The sequence below is a fragment of the Diabrotica undecimpunctata genome, chromosome 1 (genome assembly GCF_040954645.1).
Source record: "Diabrotica undecimpunctata isolate CICGRU chromosome 1, icDiaUnde3, whole genome shotgun sequence".
In the NCBI taxonomy this organism is placed as follows: domain Eukaryota; kingdom Metazoa; phylum Arthropoda; class Insecta; order Coleoptera; family Chrysomelidae; genus Diabrotica; species Diabrotica undecimpunctata.
This window is the reverse complement of record NC_092803.1, coordinates 30,392,206-30,413,772: the sequence shown is the minus strand read 5'-3', so window position 1 is coordinate 30,413,772 and position 21,567 is coordinate 30,392,206.

Sequence of the window (21,567 nt, the reverse complement as noted above, 5' to 3'; positions counted from 1 at the left end):
CCAATTTTTCGTACCTTAATTAACCTTTTAGAGTTAACTTGCGGACTATGAGTCCGCTTGTCGAGTTATTTGTCGATTTCTGATACTTTATTCAGTACAATTGTGATAGTTGTCTAGTGCATTTAGTTCTGCTGCTATATTGAATTGCGGAACGTGAGTCCGCACGTTATACAAGTTGTCACAAATCTTGACAATATTGATAAGGTAAATAAATTTAAAAAAATATTTAATTTAGAATTGGAAGTGATCTACTGATTATGTTTTCTGTATATTTGATTGATATAAACTTATTTTTTTTACAGATTTTTTGAATAGAAGTTTTGAAAAGCAACAAGCATATCTTGAAAAGCTTCATGCGGAATATCTCTCTAATTCTGAGCCAGAAATTAAACCTGACAATGACGATGCTAGTTTGGAAGGAGATTTAGAAGAGATAATGGACCAAGATACCGACATGGATGTAGAAACTGAGGAGGTAATCTCAAAAGTCTTAAATGTTCCACAAAGAGTATCGCATTTTATTGGTAAGGATGGAACAACTAAATGGAAGAAATATGTAGGAAACCGCAGGATACGAACTCGCAGTGACAATTTATGAATGTAAAAATTTTTGAAGTAACTAGGGAAGTACAACATATGAAAAGCGCAGCAAAGATTTGGAGTTGTTTTTTACTGAAGAGATTTTGAAAATCATTGTAGACAGAAATATCTTTATTGAACTGTGTTGTTACAATATCAGTAATAAATCTGCAAAAAAAAACAGATAGATTAGAACTTATGGAACTATTGCGTCTTTTATATATAGCTGCGGTAACCAAAAATAACCACAGACATGCAGAAGATCTCTTTAGAAGAAACGGCTCATCGGCAGAGCTTTTTAGATTGACAATGTCTATTACACGGTTTAAGTTTTTGCTCAGATACATCCGTTTTGATGATAAACGGACAGGATTAAAATATGATAAATTGGCAGCTGTAAGAGAATTCTTCGATTCGTTTAATTCAAATTTAACTAAATATTTTTCGCTAATAAGCTATAAGCACATATAATAGTAGATAAAAAACTGGAAGCTTTTTGTGCAAGTGTGGCTTCAGGGTATATACGCCCAATAAACCCAATAAATACGGCATAAAAATCCACGCATTAGTAGATGCTAAGTTTCCTTATACAGTAAATTTAGAGATGTATGTTAGCCACCTGACTCATATAAAGTTTATACGTGCAATATTTCCCTCGTTCCTCGCCTCTGCAGTTCTATATCTGGTTCTCACAGAAATGTAACAATGGAGAATCCTTACGAGCTTCAGCTTGGCCTATTTTATTTTGAACGAACATCATCTGACTATAATGGGCACTAGGAGAAAAATCAAAAGAGAGCTTCCACTTCAATTTGCTGATCGTAAGAGACCAGAAAAAACAAGTATGTTTGCTTTTAGAGAAAAATGTACGATTGTGTCCTATATACCCAGAAAAAACAAAAACGTTATTTTACTCTCAACGATGCACCACAACGATTTGTTAGATGAATTAACGGGCAAGCCAGAACTCATCATTGACTACAATAAATTCAAAGAAGAAGTACATCTAGTTGATAAAATGTACGTCGCCTACAATTGCGCTCGAGCCACTCACCGATGCCTATGGTCATTTTTTATTGTGCAATGAATGTAGCCAGTATCAATTCATTTGTAATAAACAAATATAAATGTAATGAGATAGATAATATGCTTAGAAAACATTTTATAAAAGCTCTTGGTATGAAACTAGTAAACGATTATCTGCAACGTCGTTTTTTTTTGTATAAACGCATTCCTAGATCAATTAGGTCAAGAATAAAAGAAATTTGCCATATTGAAGAAGAAATTGTTTTAGCCTCAAATTCACAACCTAATCGTCGAGGTCGTTGTTTTTACTGTAGTAGACAAAAAAATAGGCCAACCAGATATACCTGTCAAAAATACGAAAAATTTGTATGCTTAGAATGTATGCGTTCATTTATGTATCGACTTTGCGCATCTCAAACATTTGTTTTTTTATTTAGTCTTTGTTTAATTTCTTAAAAATAGTTGTTTTGTACTTGTTTAATTTGGGTTGTTGTCTTTTATAGTACTTAAAATGTAAAAAAGATATATCTGTTAACTTTTATTTTCAGAGCATGAGTTTAAATACAAGTTATAAAAAATTTGTGCGCAAATGTTTTTTTTTTCCTATTTTAATTGTATATTTAAAGAATCGACAAATTCTCAGACCAATTTTCCAAAAATATTTGTTTTTTGGACCTTTTCTAAATTTTCGGACTGCTATTCCGACGTTACATTTTTTGTAGCATCATGTCACGTTATCCCCGAAGGGTTAAGTTGAGTAATTTGCCCTTCCTAAGACTTCCTCGTTTCTCACCCTATCTTTTTATAGTGTGCAGAACATTCTTCGCAAGGTCCACATTTCGAAGGCCTTCAACTTGTTAACGGGGGATATTTATAACGTACATGTCTTCATGCCGTATAACAAGATGCACCATACATATTATTTCACCACCCTGTAGCGAAGATTGACATCCCATAGATAGTACAGTACTGTGCAAATTAATAAAATCATAGGCTGTTTCAGTTCTGTTCTGTAAAATCAGTTTATTTAGAAAAAATTATATTTTGACAAAACTATAAAGGTAAACTTACAGCATTTAGTATGAAATATGACCCCCTTTGGCTACAATTACTGCTTTTTCCCGTTTTGGCATAGATTCGACGAGCTTCTGACAGTTTCCAGATATCCTTTCTTCTCGAAACCAAACCTGAATAACCGCTTCTTTTATTTTTATAGTACAGTCGTTATTGCGCATTTTAGTTTTGCAATTGGCCCATAAATTTTTAATGAAGTTTTAAGGGACGAATTACCAGGCCAATTTAAAACAACAATCGTCTTGTTGAAGAATCGCTCCTCCTTGTGTCCTATATGTCCAAACGCTTCAATTGGTACTAAAGATCCAACCCCATATATTTTTTGGCTGGATTTTTTACTGTTTGATCAATATGAGATTGTGTAAGGTTTTCATTGTCAGGCATCCTGACGAATTTCGGCCTTTGTCACTGAACTATAAAGTTAGTTTCATTTGTAAATAGGACTTTCCTGCAGTCGTCTTCAGTCCAATTAGAGTATTTTTTGGCCCACAATAGCATTTGTTTCTTTATTAGGTCAGTTAGAAGCTGTTTTTTCTTTGTTCATTGCCCTTCTTCTACAATTCTCCAAAAGTCTTTTCCGAACTGTTAAATCATAAATCAGTACACCTGATGTTGCTAAATATTGTTGGAGCTCTTGGCTTGTTCTTCTTGGGTTCAATTTGCTCTTTAGAAGTAAAAAATCTTTTATCTGCTGGTAATGTTTTTCTCTTTCTTCCGCATTTTCCTAACCTTTTCACATTTATTCATCCCGTTTCTCGTTAACACTTAAAAATCTGACATAATATCTGCTGGTAATGTTTTTCTCTTTCTTCCGCATTTTCCTAACCTTTTCACATTTATTCATCCCGTTTCTCGTTAACACTTAAAAATCTGACATAATAGTGTGTTCACTTAACTTAATAATCTTTTCACGCTTTTTAGGAGTAATATCTATGACGGAATTAAATTAAACAAAACTCATTAATTACCGAACAGGACACAATTAGTACAAAACAAAACAAACTTAGTTTAAAATGTCCTAAAACACTGTCAAATAAAAGGCAGAGAAAAGTAAAGTTATTTTTTCAATGCGTGGTCAGTTTTAAATGTGTGGACAGTGTTGTCAACTGTGAATATTGAAAAATGTCACAATAATTCCATTAATTCGCACATTTTTGTATATCAGCAAAGACTCTAAAAGCAATAAACAAGAATGATATAGATGTAATACTGGATATGTGCAACATGATATGGAACACAGGTCAATAGCCTGATGAGTGGTACGAATAACCTTTATCCTTATTCATAAAAAAAGATCACTAACCATATGCAGCAATTACAAAACTCTTGCCTTTATTCCTCATAAAAGCAAATTCCTGCTACATTCAATCAATGCACGGCTAAAATACTTTTTCTTTAAGAGATAACCGAAGAACAATGCGGATTTGAACCAGGAAAAGAAACTCGTAAGCAGATATTGAACATCAAATATATGATAGAAAAGAGAGCGAACACAATATACTGTTCTATTTCCTAAATTACACAAAGGCTTTTGGTTCAGTAAAATGGAATCTTCTCCTATGTTTAATGGAAAAGATGAGAATACTTAACCACGTAATTAACCAAATAAGAAATCTGTATAATTCAAACTCAGCCAAAGTTAAAGTACACGGAATATACTCAAATGCGTTCAAAGAAAGGAAAGAGACAGGGATGCATACTATCACCATTATTATACAACATGTACCTACTCTAAATGGAATTAGGAAAGTACTGGATAAATAAATACGCAGATTACAAACTTGTACTAGCAGCTAAGGAAGTCGAAATGATTACGAATTATCACCGAACGACTAAGCGGGATAAGCAAAGAATTTGGATGTGAGATTAACACCGGAAAAACAAAAATAATGATCGTCAGTAGGACAAATAATAATCTACCGCATATGTATATACAAGTGGCAAGTAGTAGACAAATTTGTATATTTGGGCTCCCTGGTAACCAACAGCAACAGCTCCTTAGAAATCAAGCGCAGACTAGCAATGGCCCGAACCTCAACAGCTCAGGTTAGTCGATATCCGTATTTTTTTTCATTCGAAAAAATCGATAGATGTAAGATCGAAGACTTGAAAATGTGGGTCTACAGAATAAAAGTGTCCTCGTCAGAAAACAGATATAACCTGTCAATTCTGGAGGAGCTTTATAAAAATGACAGTCTACTAAAAAAGGTAAACCGAGCATATGTAAATTACTTCGGGCACATAGCCAGAAGAACAGGGATTGTGGAACTATGTAGAAAGAAAAGCAGAAGGCCAAAGATCAAAAGAAAGATCTGCAATACGATGGGCGGATCAAATAAAGACTCTACTGTAAAAATATCTACATAATAGGCTGTTGATTATGTATTTAAAAAGGAACTGTAACGTTAAAGGGGTTTTATCTTTTATATGGTCAATGAACTCTGTTAGAAAATCAACTACATTTTTTTACTACTCTAACACACCGCCTTTTGCTGTTTGCGACACATACATTGATGATCGTCAGCATATTTGATACCTTTCCAGCCCGCATACCCCTTTATAGGTACTAACCAGTACTGCAATTGTATTAAAAAACAGTCACCTTTAGTCACTTAAGTGGTCAAGTCGCTCAAGACAATGTTCTCTTTCTCTCTCTCTTCCTCTCTCTCTCTTTCTCTCTCTCTTCCTCTCTATCTCTTTCTTTCTCTCTCCCGTTGTGCACAAGAGCAAAGTAATTTAGTATTAGAAGGTGTAATTTATTATTGTAAAGTGTATAAGTTAAATATATATCGTAGAATCAAAATAACTCGGTAAAAAATTTTATAATTTTACCATCATAAAAGACAAACAAAAAGAATCAGCTATCACAGAAAATCTTGTAATACAAATTCGACAGGTCATCACAATGCTCCATTAAAAATTGGTAAAAATGAGATACTTATTTTTTTTTAGACCCCTAAATATGAAAAAACCGCGTAGTGCTACTATTTAAAGGGGTGCATTTTTGAGAATGCGGTGAATTTCTCGCTATGCACTAGGGTGCATTTGAGGGAATTTTATGCAGTTTTAGTACATATACATCTACAGAAAAATTGTTTAAAATTAAATTTTCTGTCGAAATGTCACATTTCAAAGTTAAAAATGGCCATAGCAAGCGCACAAGTTACTTAACGAATGAGAAGGACCATGAATCGACACTTATCTGTTACGAAGCACGAAGAATGTTCTAGGATCGGTTCAGTCTACAAATACAAATAAAGAAAAATACAATGAAGGAACTAAGAGAAGTGTACCGATAAGAAGGAAAGGAGCTTCTCAACTTATCCTTTGATGACGTAAATATCTAACTCTGCAGTATTTAATTGGGCTGTCTGATCTTCTGTTAACTTATGTTAACTATTTTCAGTTATATACACGTAGTTACGATAACGAAAGTACGATATTTGTGTCTAAGAACTAAATATTGAAATATAGCTACAAATATTATATTAATATTGTTCATATACAATAAGCAGCTCACACTACAAGCACTTAAATAAATGAGAAACGACGAAATAGCTCTAGAGAATTCGCGTTGTTTCCCGCAAATAATGATCTCTTGAAATCGGAGACTAAATTGTAGCGAGCTTTGATGTTGGATACTAAATGTAGGGTTAACCGATATTCGCATCTACTTTTAATATAGTAACGTTCACGAGACTAATAATTATCGTTTCTTGGTGGGTTTTGTGAAAAGTCAAAAATTCATTTTTACACCTAGATATTAATAAACCATTTATAACGAGAAATGGGTGACGATGACGCAAAATTTGGTATATTTTTTTATATGCTCAATAGATTAAAAAATCTAACATTTGCTTGAAGAATAACCCATCCTATTCTGGCTAAATTTCTAAGCCAAAGCCATTATATATATATATATATATATATATATATATATATATATATATATATATATATTTTGTTGTACTTTTGAATGTCCATAAGCAATAAAAAACAAATTTTATTACTTAAATAAAAATTAAAATTATTGATATTTCATAAAGACACGGGCATATAAATTTTCAAACATCCTGTATAAGACAAAATATGTATTTTAAGTTGTTCGAAGAATTGTTCATTAGGCCTCAGAGACAAGACTTTCAAATATTATCGATAAGAAATTTAAATAAGTCGGTTATTGTGGAATGGATTTACCCGGAATAAAAGTGTATATAGAAAGTGTTGAACAATAGACCGGGATTTGCGGTGGTTTTTCTCCCCGAAAGATTATATCGGTAAAAGTTTATTAACAAAAGACATTGAATTGAGAAACAGGTATCGTTTGTAGCTATTAGTAAGAAATATTTGTAAAGCAGATAGATTTAGTTAGAATAATTAAAGAAGGTTGTTTTCTGGAATTACCCGAATGACGTTTTATAGAGAGAGTTGGTTGGTAACGATATACGTCACAGAGGTGGATGATTTTTATTGGTCAATTTTTGAATGCAAGGAGGTTGGTTTTGGCTATGAGATAGGAGAGAGAAAAAAAGGTTAGTTAGTCAGTTTTCGTCGTCCAAGAAGGAAGGAGCTTTGTGATTTGTGTTTGTTTGAAGTCCCGAAGACGTAATTTACCGGGTGCGTTTATTTGCTGTGTAAAAGCTGACCAGTGTGAGGAACGGGGTACAGAAGAAAACCAAAGGGTATAAGAATATTAATAGCAGACGAAGCCGGAAACATTTGGAGTTATAAACAGGCGCGGAGATTGGCTCAAAAGAAGGCTGCATAGACTAACACGAGTTGTTGGGTTGCAGATACAAGGACAGATAGGAGAAAGGTGTACGTCATCTGGACCACAATAGGAGCAGAAGCAAAGAAAGGATTTTTTTGTTGTGGCGTGGCCACAGAATTGCAACGGCAGAGAAGGAAAGGTCAGTCAATTTTCATTAGAGCCGGAGTGTGATTTTCATTTATTAATTAAATAAATTGAAAAAATAATAGAGACAGTTAATTTTGCGATCACTAAAAAAAAAAGAATTATAAAAAGAGCTTAGTTATAACACATATTAAAAATCAATGTAAAATAACATTTGGGTCCATGATAGAAAACAACTTCTCATATATTTAAAGTTAGTATATTGCAAATATTACAGGATTGATTTTTATATAAAATTTCATTAAAATAAAGGACATCTCACATATAGTTCAGTTGAAATTCTATGTATTTTATTCAGGTCATATTACCTATCCCGATTAGGAAGCCAATTGAAAAATATTTTGAATCCACGATCAAAGGTAAATAGTACAATTTAAATAGCCTGAGATTGTAATTAATTAATGCTGATTTATTGTGATTAATTGGAAATTAGATCATTTAATAAATATAGACAGGATTTTTCCTAAATAAGCAATATAATACAATTTAAATAGCATAACAATATATATATATATATATATATATATATATATATATATATATATATATATATATATATATATATATATATATATATATATATAAACTAAGGTACACTCGAAGAGTGGTGGGTTTTTCGGTCAAAGTGGAGAAATAAAAGACAAAGACGATGGCTACTTCATCTATTTATTGAAGACGTTTCGCTTTCTGCTCAGAAAGCATCATCAGTTCATCTTACAAAGACATGTAGCAGTCAGTGATGTTAAAAATATGAAAAAGCTTACAAAGCTGGACATTCAGAGTTAACGTTGTATATAACAATTAATTGAAACTAGGTAAAGTTTGCAATTTGACAAAATTAGCACAGCAAAAGAACATGTGATAAAAATACATGTATATATAAAAAAAAAATTTATAAAAACTTAGTAAAAAACATTAAGGTTTATTTTAAAGTGTAAAGAACTAGAAAGATCATTAGATTGCACTTCCAACAAATTTATTGGAAGTGCAATCTAATGATCTTTCTAGTTCTTTACACTTTAAAATAAACCTTAATGTTTTTTACTAAGTTTTTATAAAATTTTTTTTTTATATATACATGTATTTTTATCACATGTTCTTTTGCTGTGCTAATTTTGTCAAATTGCAAACTTTACCTAGTTTCAATTAATTGTTATATACAACGTTAACTCTGAATGTCCAGCTTTGTAAGCTTTTTCATATTTTTAACATCACTGACTGCTACATGTCTTTGTAAGATGAACTGATGATGCTTTCTGAGCAGAAAGCGAAACGTCTTCAATAAATAGATGAAGTAGCCATCGTCTTTGTCTTTTATTTCTCCACTTTGACCGAAAAACCCACCACTCTTCGAGTGTACCTTAGTTTATATTGGATTGACGGTCGTACTCCTTTTCTCGATATATATATACATATATATAAAGATAAGCCATATCGATACTACGGGGTCAAGTATTACGTAATGCAATTAGGAGGAAGAGGGAGTCTTGTAAAACGTTACGGTGCGTTTTACTTACTTACTTACTTTAATTACATAACCCTGTTTTTATACTTAGATAAAAAAACTACTGAATTAAAATCTCCCAAGTTGGCAATTCAGTTTGCCCAGTCCTCCAAATCCCAAGTAAGCTCGTGGTGCCTAGTCAGTTAGATAAGGATCATACAAGTTTTCACCATTTCTTCTATGGTTATCCGTTGATCTGTCGCCTCCACTGAAAGCGTTTAAGCAGATGCCTTACGATTTATTTTATTCATCAGTACCATGCGATCTCAAGAACAGAATATGTGTAATCAGTAGGAATTATTTCACATCCCACAATAGTGCATCCCCCAGTGCTGCTACCAAAAGGGCAAATGAGCTTCTCTCCATTGTGCACTACAATGACACATCTTCTGAGAATGACGATTCTCCCGACGAAGATGAAGTTAATGAAAATGTTTTGATAATTCTGGAATCCTCTTCGTCTGCTCTCCGGATCACTGTCTGACAAACCTAAGGACAAAGAAGTAGTAACTTTAATTCAATTGTTTTAAATACCTACCTCTTTCAGCCATTCTTATCAACAAAAGATTTAGGCACTCCATCAGTAGAGTTAGAGTAGAGCAGTCCTGGAGCAGATATTGGATCTAATTACAACCCTTTAGTAACCGATGCAACAGTTAGGCTAAAACGAATAGAGAAAGAACATCAGCAAAATAATTTTACTATTTCAGATAGTATAAGATAGTAGAATATAGATGGTAGAACAAAAGTAAAATAGAAAATAATTTTTCAATTTCAACAAAATCGACAGCTTGTAACGATCAAATTTACCTACCACAATATGTATCACTTATCATCATCAGTTGGCGCTACAGCCCTTCGTGAGCCTTGGCCTGCTTCAAAACATTCTTCCATCCTTCCCTATCGAGTGTCTGTCTTCTCCAGCCCCTCACTCCAATCTCCCTCAGATCTTCCTGTACATCGTGCAGATATCTGAGTTTAGGTCGCCCCCTTCTTCTTCTTCCGATCGGCCTGTTTAGCATAGTTATTTTAGTGGGATCACTCTCATCCATCCGCATAACGTGGCCCACCCACCTTAGGCGGTTTATTTTGATGGTCTTCACAATATCTGCATCACCAAAAAGTCTAGTGTCAAAGTTATATCGCCTTCTCCACAGACCCTGTTCGTTTACTCCGCCATATATGGTCCTCAATACTTTTCTTTCAAAGACTCGCAGTAACTCTTTATCTTGGGTCGTCATTGCCGACGTTTCCGATCCGTATGTGAGCACTGGGCGTATTATTGTTTTATAAAGTTTGCACTTTGTTGCTATTGACATACTTCTCGCTCTTAGTTGAGGGCTCAGGCCAAAATAACAGCGGTTGGCCACGCATATTCTTTTTTTATCTCATTGGATGTGATATTTTTGTAATCTACCAGTGATCCTAAGTAGCAGAATTCTTCATGTATCACTTATAGGTGGTTTAAAGTCGGGACAGCAATTACTGGGCTGGAGAGAGGGTAAGCAAACAAACCGAAACTTTTGCGAACGGCCACTTTTGATTTTGTTGAAGAGTTGGGTCGTAAGTAAGTGAATAAAGGAGGGACAGGGAGGGGTAACTACAAAGAAAGAAACCAAGAAAATACTTACATAGATTTTCTGGGCAACACTATTTTCCGATGGCAACAAAACGAATAACGAAAAACTATTACGAATTTTAAAAAAAATTCGGACTAAACAATGACCTGAATAGTATGGTGGTCTATTGCAGAGTGGCATTATTCTTAAAAATCGTTCGCCTCCCCGTATAACTTTCTCAAAAATTTAAGTAGATATTTATTTGACGCGCAATATTAAGCGGAATCGACATCAAAGAAATATCATCCGTGTTGTATAAACAAACTCAAAATGTTTATATTATCAACCTCATCATCATCATCATGCAACCTCTTCTGTCCACTGCTGGACATAGGTCTCTCCCATTTTTCGCCACTCTTCATGGTTCTGTGCTTCTTGTTGCCATTTCTTGGATATTCGTCTAATGTCGTACATCCAACGTGTTAGTGGTCCTCTCTCTCAACGTGTTAGTGGTTTGTCTTCTCGTGGGCGCCAGTTAATTAGTTTTCTGGTCCATATTGTGTCTTTCAGTCTCGTTATGTGACCTGCACTATTGCATTACAGCTTGGCTATACGTTCGACGACATCACTGATACCTGTTCATTTCCTTAAGTCTTGATTCCTTATTTTGTCTTTTTTTTGTCACGCCGAGAACTGATCTTTCCATGCGCCTTTGTCCCATTTGCATTTTTAGTGATGTTGTTTTTGTGAGCGTCGGGATGTTGCTCTTAAAGATGTCTCTTAGTGAACCATACGCCGCCCAAGCAAGTGTCATTCGTCGTTGAAATTCGTAGGTCTGGTTGTCCTTGCCTATTCTGATTTCATGACCAAGATATATGTACTTTTCTGTTAATTCCACAACTTGATTTTGGATGATTAGGTGTTCGCTGGGAACTAAATTTGTCATAAATTTGGTCTTACTGATGTTCATTTTTAGACCTATTGTTGAAGATACGTTTTCTAATTCTTGTACCATTTGTTGTGCTTCACCCAGATCTTCGATAGTAAGTACTATGTCGTCGGCAAAACGCAGATGATTGAGCATTTCTCCATCTATTTTTATTCCTCTATTTTCCCACTTTAGCATTTTAAAGGCGTATTCGAAGACCGTTATAAATAATTTAGGTGAAAGAGTGTCGTCCTGTCTCACACCTCGCTTGATATGAATTTCTCTGGTGGTATCATGTAGTTTTGCACGCATTGTGGCGTTTTGGTATAATGTCTGTACTAGCTTTGTGAGCCGGTAATCTATTCTACTATTGTTCAGAGAAGCTATAATGATGTCTAATTTCACAGTGTCGAAGGCTTTGTGAAAGTCTACGAAGATAAGTACCAAAGGTCTGTTATATTCTAGCGACTTTTCTATTAAGGTTTTTACTGTTTGTAGGTGATCATTTGTTCCGAATTTAGAGCGGAAGCCAGCTTGTTCTCGGGGCTGAAACAAATCTAGCTTTTTCTCTAGTCTTGTCGTAATTATTCGGGTAAACATTTTATAGATGTGGTTCAATAGGCTGATTGGTCTATAGTTTTCTAGATGCGCCTTGTCTCCTTTCGTGTGTAGTAAAATTGTTACTGCATTGTTTCATGTTTTTGGTATGCAACAATCTGTTAGACAAAGGTTAAACAACATTTTTATTTGCATATCTTCTCTATTTGATGTGGGGACTCCTTTTTTATTCTTTAGTTTGTGTATTTCGCATTTTCCATTGTTTAGTCGTTTTCTCAGGATTTTCAGACTTTTATTCTCTTCTATAGTTCGCTTTACTTTTTCATTCTTAAATCAATCTCAGCGACGCAAAAACACTGAAAATATTTTTCGGTATTTTAATACATACAAAAGGCAATCGAAATGCTAAAAACTACGTTAGAAAGGTACTGTCGCTAAAACAGAAGAAAGAGCGGGAGCTAGCCGCAATTCTAGCAGCTATAGAAGAGACAGAACTGGGCCCACAGAGGAAGGAAGAAGAGGTTGACAACACAGGGGTAAAGGTAGGTATGAATAAGAGAGTGAGAGAGTCAGAAATGGCGGCAGGCACGACTGGGTGACAGTGCAAGTGGAATGAGGTGAGTGTCGACTGAAATGCAGACGGACAGCGATAAATAGACAAATAATAGGCAGGAAAGCAAAGGAAAAATCTGATTAGGCAGAGGCGGACGTGATGGTAGCATGAGTGCGAGAGACAAAAGCTGATGTGTGATGACAAGAGACTGAGAATCGAGCAAAAGAAGGGCATCATTTAGAAGTTATGTTATAATGGACAATTCCAATCCGGTGCCCTAGTATGAGATGGATGAGGTTTGACTGGTCTCGACTGAACATAGTTACGGAGGGTAGGGAGGTCCGACCCAGAGCCAAGCTGGTCGACGTCATTCTAAATGAGTTTTTAGTTATAGGAACCCAGCGCTGTCAGAAATATCTATCTATCGGAAAACAAAAGGTCATCCACCCAAATCGTCTGTGATGTCCCTCGTTTTTATGTCGACGGTTTCCATTTTATAACAATCTTAGACATTTTTCCATATTTTTAGTTTTGCTATTTGGCTGGTAGTATCTTTAACTTTTGTAATGTTTGTTATTAGGTATTTCTCTTTCTATCTGATAGTCGTATGTCGATCATTTGTCTTTCCATTATTGTTTGTGTCTTTGCTATTCCATTCATATTAGCTATTGTGAGTATCCAAGTTTGACATCCATGTGTAAGGACGGTAAGAATGCACTGGTTGAACAATTTTATTTTTAGATAATGTGTATACTTGTTATTTTTCAATATGTAGTTAAGTTTACAAACGAAGCCCATGTCAATCTCGTTTATTTATTTCTTTATTTCTATAGTTTGGTTATTTTTATTTAATTTTATTATTTGTTCAAAACTTCTTCGATTTATCTATGCAGTCAAATGTTTTTACGAAATCTACAAATGTCATGTATAAGAGTATTTGATATTCATTTGCTTTCTCAATTATTACCTTTATTGTAAATAGATTATCAGATGTACTGTACCCTTTTCTGAACCCTGCTTGCTCTTCGGTTTGGTAGCTATCACATTTAGAAGTAAGTATGTTGGTTATTACTTTAGTTTTTACAAAACATGAACCAAAGTAGTCTATATTTTTTTAGTTTTTTGTTCTCCTTTTCTTAAAAATAATAGCGTTGCTTCTTTCCACCCACTGGGTACGGTTGTTGTACTTATTATTTTGTTGATTAAGATATGCAAAACTTCTCTTGTAACTTTCTGACATGTTTTTATCTGTTTTTAAACTTTTCCACTACCATCTGCCCTCGTGTTTTAATATGCCTAATTTCTGTAAGTCCTTTTTTTATTTTTGATTCACGAATCTCTGGTTGTAGCTCAGAGTTTATATTTTTATCTTAAATTTCAGTTTTTAAAGAATCCTTCGTGTTGGTGGTGGACAAAAGAACTTAGAGAACGATAATATTTCCGGAATCTCTCGAAATCTGGGTATTTCACATTAACATAATACACCTAAGTGACAAAGTTTAGTTTTTTGATTTTCCAATATACAATTCCAACATTAAAGTTTTAATTAATTATCCAATATGTTGGATTTTGAATCATTGCAGTCATTTTTAAGATGTTTTGTAATACGTTCTTTTAAATGCTGATATGATTAATTTTAGCAATTCTTTTGTAAGCAAGGTTAATTATAAAGATCGAAATTAGCAAAATTATATATATCTAGATTATAATGCAGGTACAATAAAAATATTTTAATTGAAGGGGATAATATTTAAAGATAAATTATCTAATAAAGAAACAAAATTAATGCGTGTCATTGGCCTTGTTATAATATGGTATCGAGCGACCATGATGGTATATATCAAAAATGAAAAATAGGTTTATCGATAATTGATTTAAAAAATCATTTGTATTCATTAAAAAAAAACAAGGAAAAAGGATAGTACTTTATCATTTTAACATCTCAATTACTAGGAAGTGATGTAATTTTTAATTTTTTTACATGCATTTTTAAGTGCTGAGATTTGAATAGTTGCACCCCACACACTTTTACCTGTATTATAAAAGCTACCAAATTTCAGAACAAAATCACATATCTCTTAAGTCTATAGTACGACACAGACCTATTTACACAATGTACAAATTGGTGGTGTTGTTCGCTGTCTTGGCTGCTGCCTCTGCACGGCCCAGTCTTCTTACACCTGTGGTTCATAGCGCTGCAGTGATCGGTTCCGTACCAACCAGCATTAGTGAACACAGCAGCTCGATTGTCCATAACCATGCTTTGGTAAGCCCTGTTGTCCATGCTGCTCCAGTTGTACACGCTGCTCCATTGATCCACGCTGTCCATGCTGCTCCAGTTGTCCACGCTTACTCTTCTCCAGCTGTTGTTGCTTCTCCCTACTTATCTGTTGGACATTTATGGTAATAATCGAGGCAATGTAAAATGAAGACTATATAAATATAGTAATATACTTTTATGTGTTCAATATTTTAAGTATTATCAATAAATACACTATTGAAAAATAATTTTACCTCTTTTTTATTGACTTCTATGTCCCTTTTTTATATTCTATTTTATAAAATAGTAATATCGGCTAAGCATAAACAGAAAACGCCACTGTTATCAAATTTCGACTAAAGTTTTTAATAGTTAAAGATATAAACAGACTTTTTAAAATATCTTTTGATTTCTAGAAGAACTTGTAAAATACAAATTGAAAACCATACTATTATGATTGCATTTGAAAAACGGTAATTAATGATGTCCTTCCTTAATTACCTCCTGTATTTTCCTGTCTATTATACATTTTAAATTACAATTCAAGTTGGTATTGGTATTTTTGTGGTGTCTTCCTGGAATAACTTTACTTATTTACTTTACTTACTTTACGTTACTTACTTTACTTTACTTACTTTACTTACTTTACTTACTTTACTTACTTTACTTACTTTACTTACTTTACTTACTTTACTTACTTTACTTTACTTACTTTACTTTACTTACTTTACTTTACTTACTTTACTTTACTTACTTTACTTTACTTACTTTACTTTACTTACTTTACTTTACTTACTTTACTTTACTTACTTTACTTTACTTACTTTACTTTACTTACTTTACTTTACTTACTTTACTTTACTTACTTTACTTTACTTACTTTACTTTACTTACTTTACTTTACTTACTTTACTTTACTTACGTTACTTTACTTACTTTACTTTACTTACTTTACTTTACTTACTTTACTTTACTTACTTTACTTTACTTACTTTACTTTACTTACTTGACTTACTTTACTTTACTTACTTTACTTTACTTACTTTACTTTACTTACTTTACTTTACTTACTTTACTTTACTTACTTTACTTTACTTACTTTACTTTACTTACTTTACTTTACTTACTTTACTTTACTTACTTTACTTTACTTACTTTACTTTACTTACTTTACTTACTTTACTTTACTTACTTTACTTTACTTACTTTACTTTACTTACTTTACTTTACTTTACTTTACTTACTTTACTTACTTTACTTTACTTATTTTACTTTACTTACTTTACTTTACTTACTTTACTTTACTTAAAAGAAATTTTCGTTTTTCTATTTCGTTATTTAGTACCTTCTTCATATTCATTAGTTCTCTAATTTGTTTATTTCGCACTTCGTCTATTAGTGTTCTTCTCGTAAACATTATTTTCATTATATTTAGTCTGTTTTCCATACTTTTATGTATCACCCTGGTCTCTGAGTCATAAAGTGACCACCTTTTCACTATTTTTTTAAAGATTTGGTTTTAGTATTGCTTGTAATATCGTCGCTTCATATAATCAAAACTAAGAACCTGTTAATGGCATAGCACGAAGCACAGCGTGTAACAGTCGTTACTTTTATTACAATTTATATTAAAATAATAAACAATTTATATTAAAATAATTTCAGAGATGTAGTATGGGTGGCCTAACTTTAAGTATTCATTTGCCCATTAAATGTGTATTTTTAATAATTTAAGTTGTCACTCTGATCTAATTTGGTACCATTGCGAACCAGAGAGATGACAGGAGATGAGGGGGAAGTGGAAATTGGCTCTTCTTGGTTAATTAACTGTGAATTAAAATTGACTTTTGATCGAGAGTTTGAAGCGGTACATAGGTGGTAGTTAGCGAAAGAAAATCCAATTAATGCATAGAATTTCCTTCACTTCAAGAAGTTAAATATTCTAAGTATAACTATAACAATTTAATTGACGGTGTTTTCGGAAACTCGGGAAGTTGAAGTGAGATTTCTAGCACGGAATTGATTAGCGATCTGCCACCTACCATGGAATTATAAATTTCCCTCAGAACATCCGAGGGAGAGTACCACTTCAACTCTATAAGAATCAGGGTCATTGGGACAAGCCAGGGGGTATTGTCTACTCCACCCTCATTTTTTTTCTCCAGCCTGCACCTAGAGGTAGGGCAGGACAGTCATCATCGGAACTGAGCCAATTAGCACCAGCTCCGTGCTAATTTCGGACCTCAAGGAGGACTTCGCTGGGACACCGAAGCCATTCGGGAGTATCCTTCCAGACAACTGTTTCACCTAGGAGGACAGTTGGTTTTTACTTCAGAACTATATATATGTATATCTTGTTTCACCAGTTATAGGTTTTTTTTTATAACATATATATATATATATATATATATATATATATATATATATATATATATATATATATATATATATATATATATATATATATATATATATATATATATATTAATTAATATAACTCCCCTTGGTGTAAGGTATCGGTAAGTTTGAGCTCAAATTCTACCCAGAGATTATCTTCCATTGTTTTTGTATTAACCATTTATTTCTTTATTAACCTTAATTATTTCATTATTAACTTTAATTATTTCATTATTTGTTTACTTAACTAATTTCTTTTATATTTCATCTTGTGTTATTAACTCTGGTTATTATCCCTTCAGGATAATAGACCGTTTCAATTGTTTAACTTGGCTTGTTCCCATTTTTATATATTACTTATTTATTATATTTGAATTTAGAGGTGTTTAACAATATTGTTGGTCATATGGTAGGTAAGTTTGATATATTTACTTGGCTATACCTTCTTCCAACGTTAGCATTATTTTGTTTAAGGTTGTTTTAACCTAGATGTAGGTTGTACACTCTATATCAGAGTTATTCTGTGTAATTTTCCACTTTTTATTATAGTTGTTTTCAACATTTTTTTTTTAATATTATATTGTGAAATTTTCATATACTTTTTGGTAACTTAGAGATTGTCAGAATCTAAGAAGTTATATTTGATAAACTTGAATTTGTTTTGCATATAATTTTTTTATTAATATTTCCTTACCTTTTTACATTTACAGCATTTTTGTTTATTAAGTCAACTTTAATTAATATTAGCAGTATACGATACCTGGAAGAGTGACTGTTACTCTTTTTAGAGTATTATCCCTCTTCTGGCGCCCTCAATTTGTTTTCTTTGTTAATTTTCATTATATCTATTCATTTTTCTTATCTTCTTTTCTATACATCATACATATTTTCCTGATTTACTGTCTTTAAAAGGCATGCAAATTGGCCGTATCCATTCTTGAGTTTCTAGTGGTCATTCTCTTGCCTACATTGCTAGCCTAGCCACATTCCGTTCAATATTTTTTTTTCATACTTCTTTACTTAATTGTTATCTATTTTATCCCATATATATAGACCACTCTTCTTATACCTCTCTCCTCCTACACACCCCAGTATTTTGTTACAAGCGGAAAGAACAATATCGGACTGGGTGGAATGGATGAAGCATAACCACTGCTAGTAACGTTAACGCTTTCATGTGCGTGAGCAATTCTAAGAGTTTTAAACAATTTTCTTTGACTGGTTAACAATTATATAACTATGGTTAATAATTTATAGTGTCACAAAAATTTGCCCCTCACCTATTTTATTAGGGTGGTGGAAATAATAATTTCCAGTGCCCATACGCGGAAAATGTAAATTCAAAAAAAGGAACATTTCAAACTAACTTTTTTTTTATTTATAGCTCATAAAATACACAATGTTCATGCATAAATGAATAAATACATCTCATTGACCATAAAATTTCTTAAAACAGGGTGTTATTCATAATGGAAGATTGCAGTAATTGCAGACGTATCGATTCCTTTTCTCATTTTACTTGGTACTGCACATCCTACATCGCCTGTAATTTTTCTCCTTGTTTGACATATGTCTACTAACTTCCGGTAATCTCACTTTATTTGGAAATGAACGTTTATTTGCCAAAAATATTACAGATTTATTTCTATGTTTTCTTGAGGTAAAGCCCGTAATCAACTGTCTTGCTAAATTTACGCAAAATTATAGTTGGTCGAGTTTCTTCCATCTACTTATCTTCATTACTATGAACGATTTGACTATAGCCATATCGAGTAAATAATAAAAAATTCTGAACACCCATTTGGCAGATTTTCGTCCAATGGAATATCTTTCCTAATATTGGTTAAAACTATCAACACCGCCCACTATCTAATTATAAACGCGTAAATCTTTAGGGCACGAACAATTTGTAAAATTTGTCCTAAACATAAATTCTCCACGGCACATATTCGTTTAACTTTTATAAATATCTGGTATCCCTTTCTGTGTGATCTCACCATACCAACAGCATAAATATTATCACTCAGGAACTTTTTCATAAGAGGAAAGGATGTAAAGAAATTGTTGAAGGTTACCAAGCATTATTTGTTTTTTAGACAGTTCGCAAGGTTTATAACAACCTTTTCACCTAGGTTTTTCGCTCAGTCAACGTCTGCCGACTTTCCAGTGTAAATATGGAATTTGTATATATAGCCTGTAATTAAGTCTGCCAAATACCATACTTTATAGCCTCATTTGACAGGCTTCACAGGCATGTATTGTTTAAGTGATGATCTGCCCTTGAATGCTATTATCGATTCATCAACAGCTTAGTAAGATAAGTTGTTATACTTAGATTGGATTGTACTGTTTGGTTTTCCACAGGTGGTCTCATCTTAAGCGGTTTGTCATATCTAGGTTTTCCTCGAGGCACCGCATTTTCATAGTTCTTTGGGTGTAAATTTTGAATTAGTCTTTTGTATTTCTTAGATCCAAACACTTGCGAAACTTCCGATAAGCCTACAAATTTGGATCAGTGGATCAGTAATTGGAAAGCTAAGAAAGTGTATGTCTTTCCATTATAATTATTACTCCAATTAGGGCCTTTACTTATGTAGAGTAATGGTACTGGTAGAGCATATGCATGCTGCAAGTTTATCTCGTTTTTTATTGGTATTTTTGATGTTACAACTAATGAACGCCATAGACCACTATAGCTATCTTTAATAAAAATGCATCTGTTAGTATTTTCGATTGTTAACATCCTCACATTTTTAATGTTAATAGCTGGTCTTATATATTTAAAAAAAATTGTCAGTTGCACATTCATTGAATTATCTATTTTGATAAGTCAAAAAGGAGACGCTTTAGCTCTAGCTTGTTAAATGAGGTTATCCTAACCTTCTGGAGTTTCAACGCTTTCGGTTTTCCGCTTTTTTCTTGATATAAAAAAATAATCCTGGTCATTGTGAAGATAGGAATGTAAGGGGCATTGTGAGGGTTGCAGATGCTCTGCTGTAGTTTATAGGGCAGCAATTATGTTTTCCTTCCTTATCTCTAGGTGCACAACCTCTTTCTAATAGTAATGAACTAAACGGAATTCTTTTTACATAAGGCAGGGTAACGGCATGAATGCTGGTAAATACTTTGACACAAATACGTTATAAAGATAATAAGCAATAAGCAAAGCATTGTAAGCAAAAACTCGAAATAGTTTTCGAGTTTTAGGAATAAATATCCATTTAAACCGTAATAGCGCGGACACAAAAGGCGTAAGTCGTACTTGACGGTTGTTTGGGGTGCTTATCATTCACATATTTTAAAGGATTGTTGGAAATTAGTGGATACATGTAGATGTGCAACTAAAGTTTAACAATATTTAGATACTTGACCAAGGGGGTCAAAAATAGCGAGGGGGTAATTCGGCGACATAATTAAAGTCGTCAAAGTACTCAACAAATTTACAATTGGAAGCGATTACAGATTAATCCGAGCTAAAATACTATTAAATGTCAAATTGGAAAGAACAAATATGATCCTAAAAACAAGAAAAAAGAAATGGATTCCCCCAGAAAACAACGACATGTATGATGACACACTAACCAGACATATGCAAGACTTTCAAGACAAAGTAGAAGATGTCGATCAAGGAAATGATGGCATAACGAAGGCTCTTTAATAAACTAAAAGGGAGTGTTGCCCGACCGTTCTGGTCAATGAAGAAATCTACAGATTAGATCAACAGTGTAGAAAACTACACAACAATGAAGAAATTAAATACAGATATCCACCGGTCAATCCGAAAAGACGTAAGAGAAAACTATATAAGAGAAATAACTAAAATAATTCAAGAAAACAAAAGTTTAAAAGTTTTGAGGCGAAACACGAACAACATAGGCAACAAAAGTATGTACCAAATTAAAAACAAAGATGGAAACATTACTACAGATAGAACTAAAATCCTTGAGGTTGTCAAATCTTTTTATTGCGAAATGTATGAAAGCACCAAAGAGAGGTAAGATCAGCTTCTGTGCAAAATCACAAACCAGGAATCAGAATTAATGCCAGAAATAACCCCACAAAATCAAAACGGTTTTTTTAGAAATGAAAATAACAAATCCTCTGACGATGATGGAGTAGTAATCTAAGCGATCAAACAAGATGGAAAAAAATGATCCTTTGGTCAAAAGCTTTGGCCAAGCTTTTTACCGAATGCATCTACCAAGAAAATACTC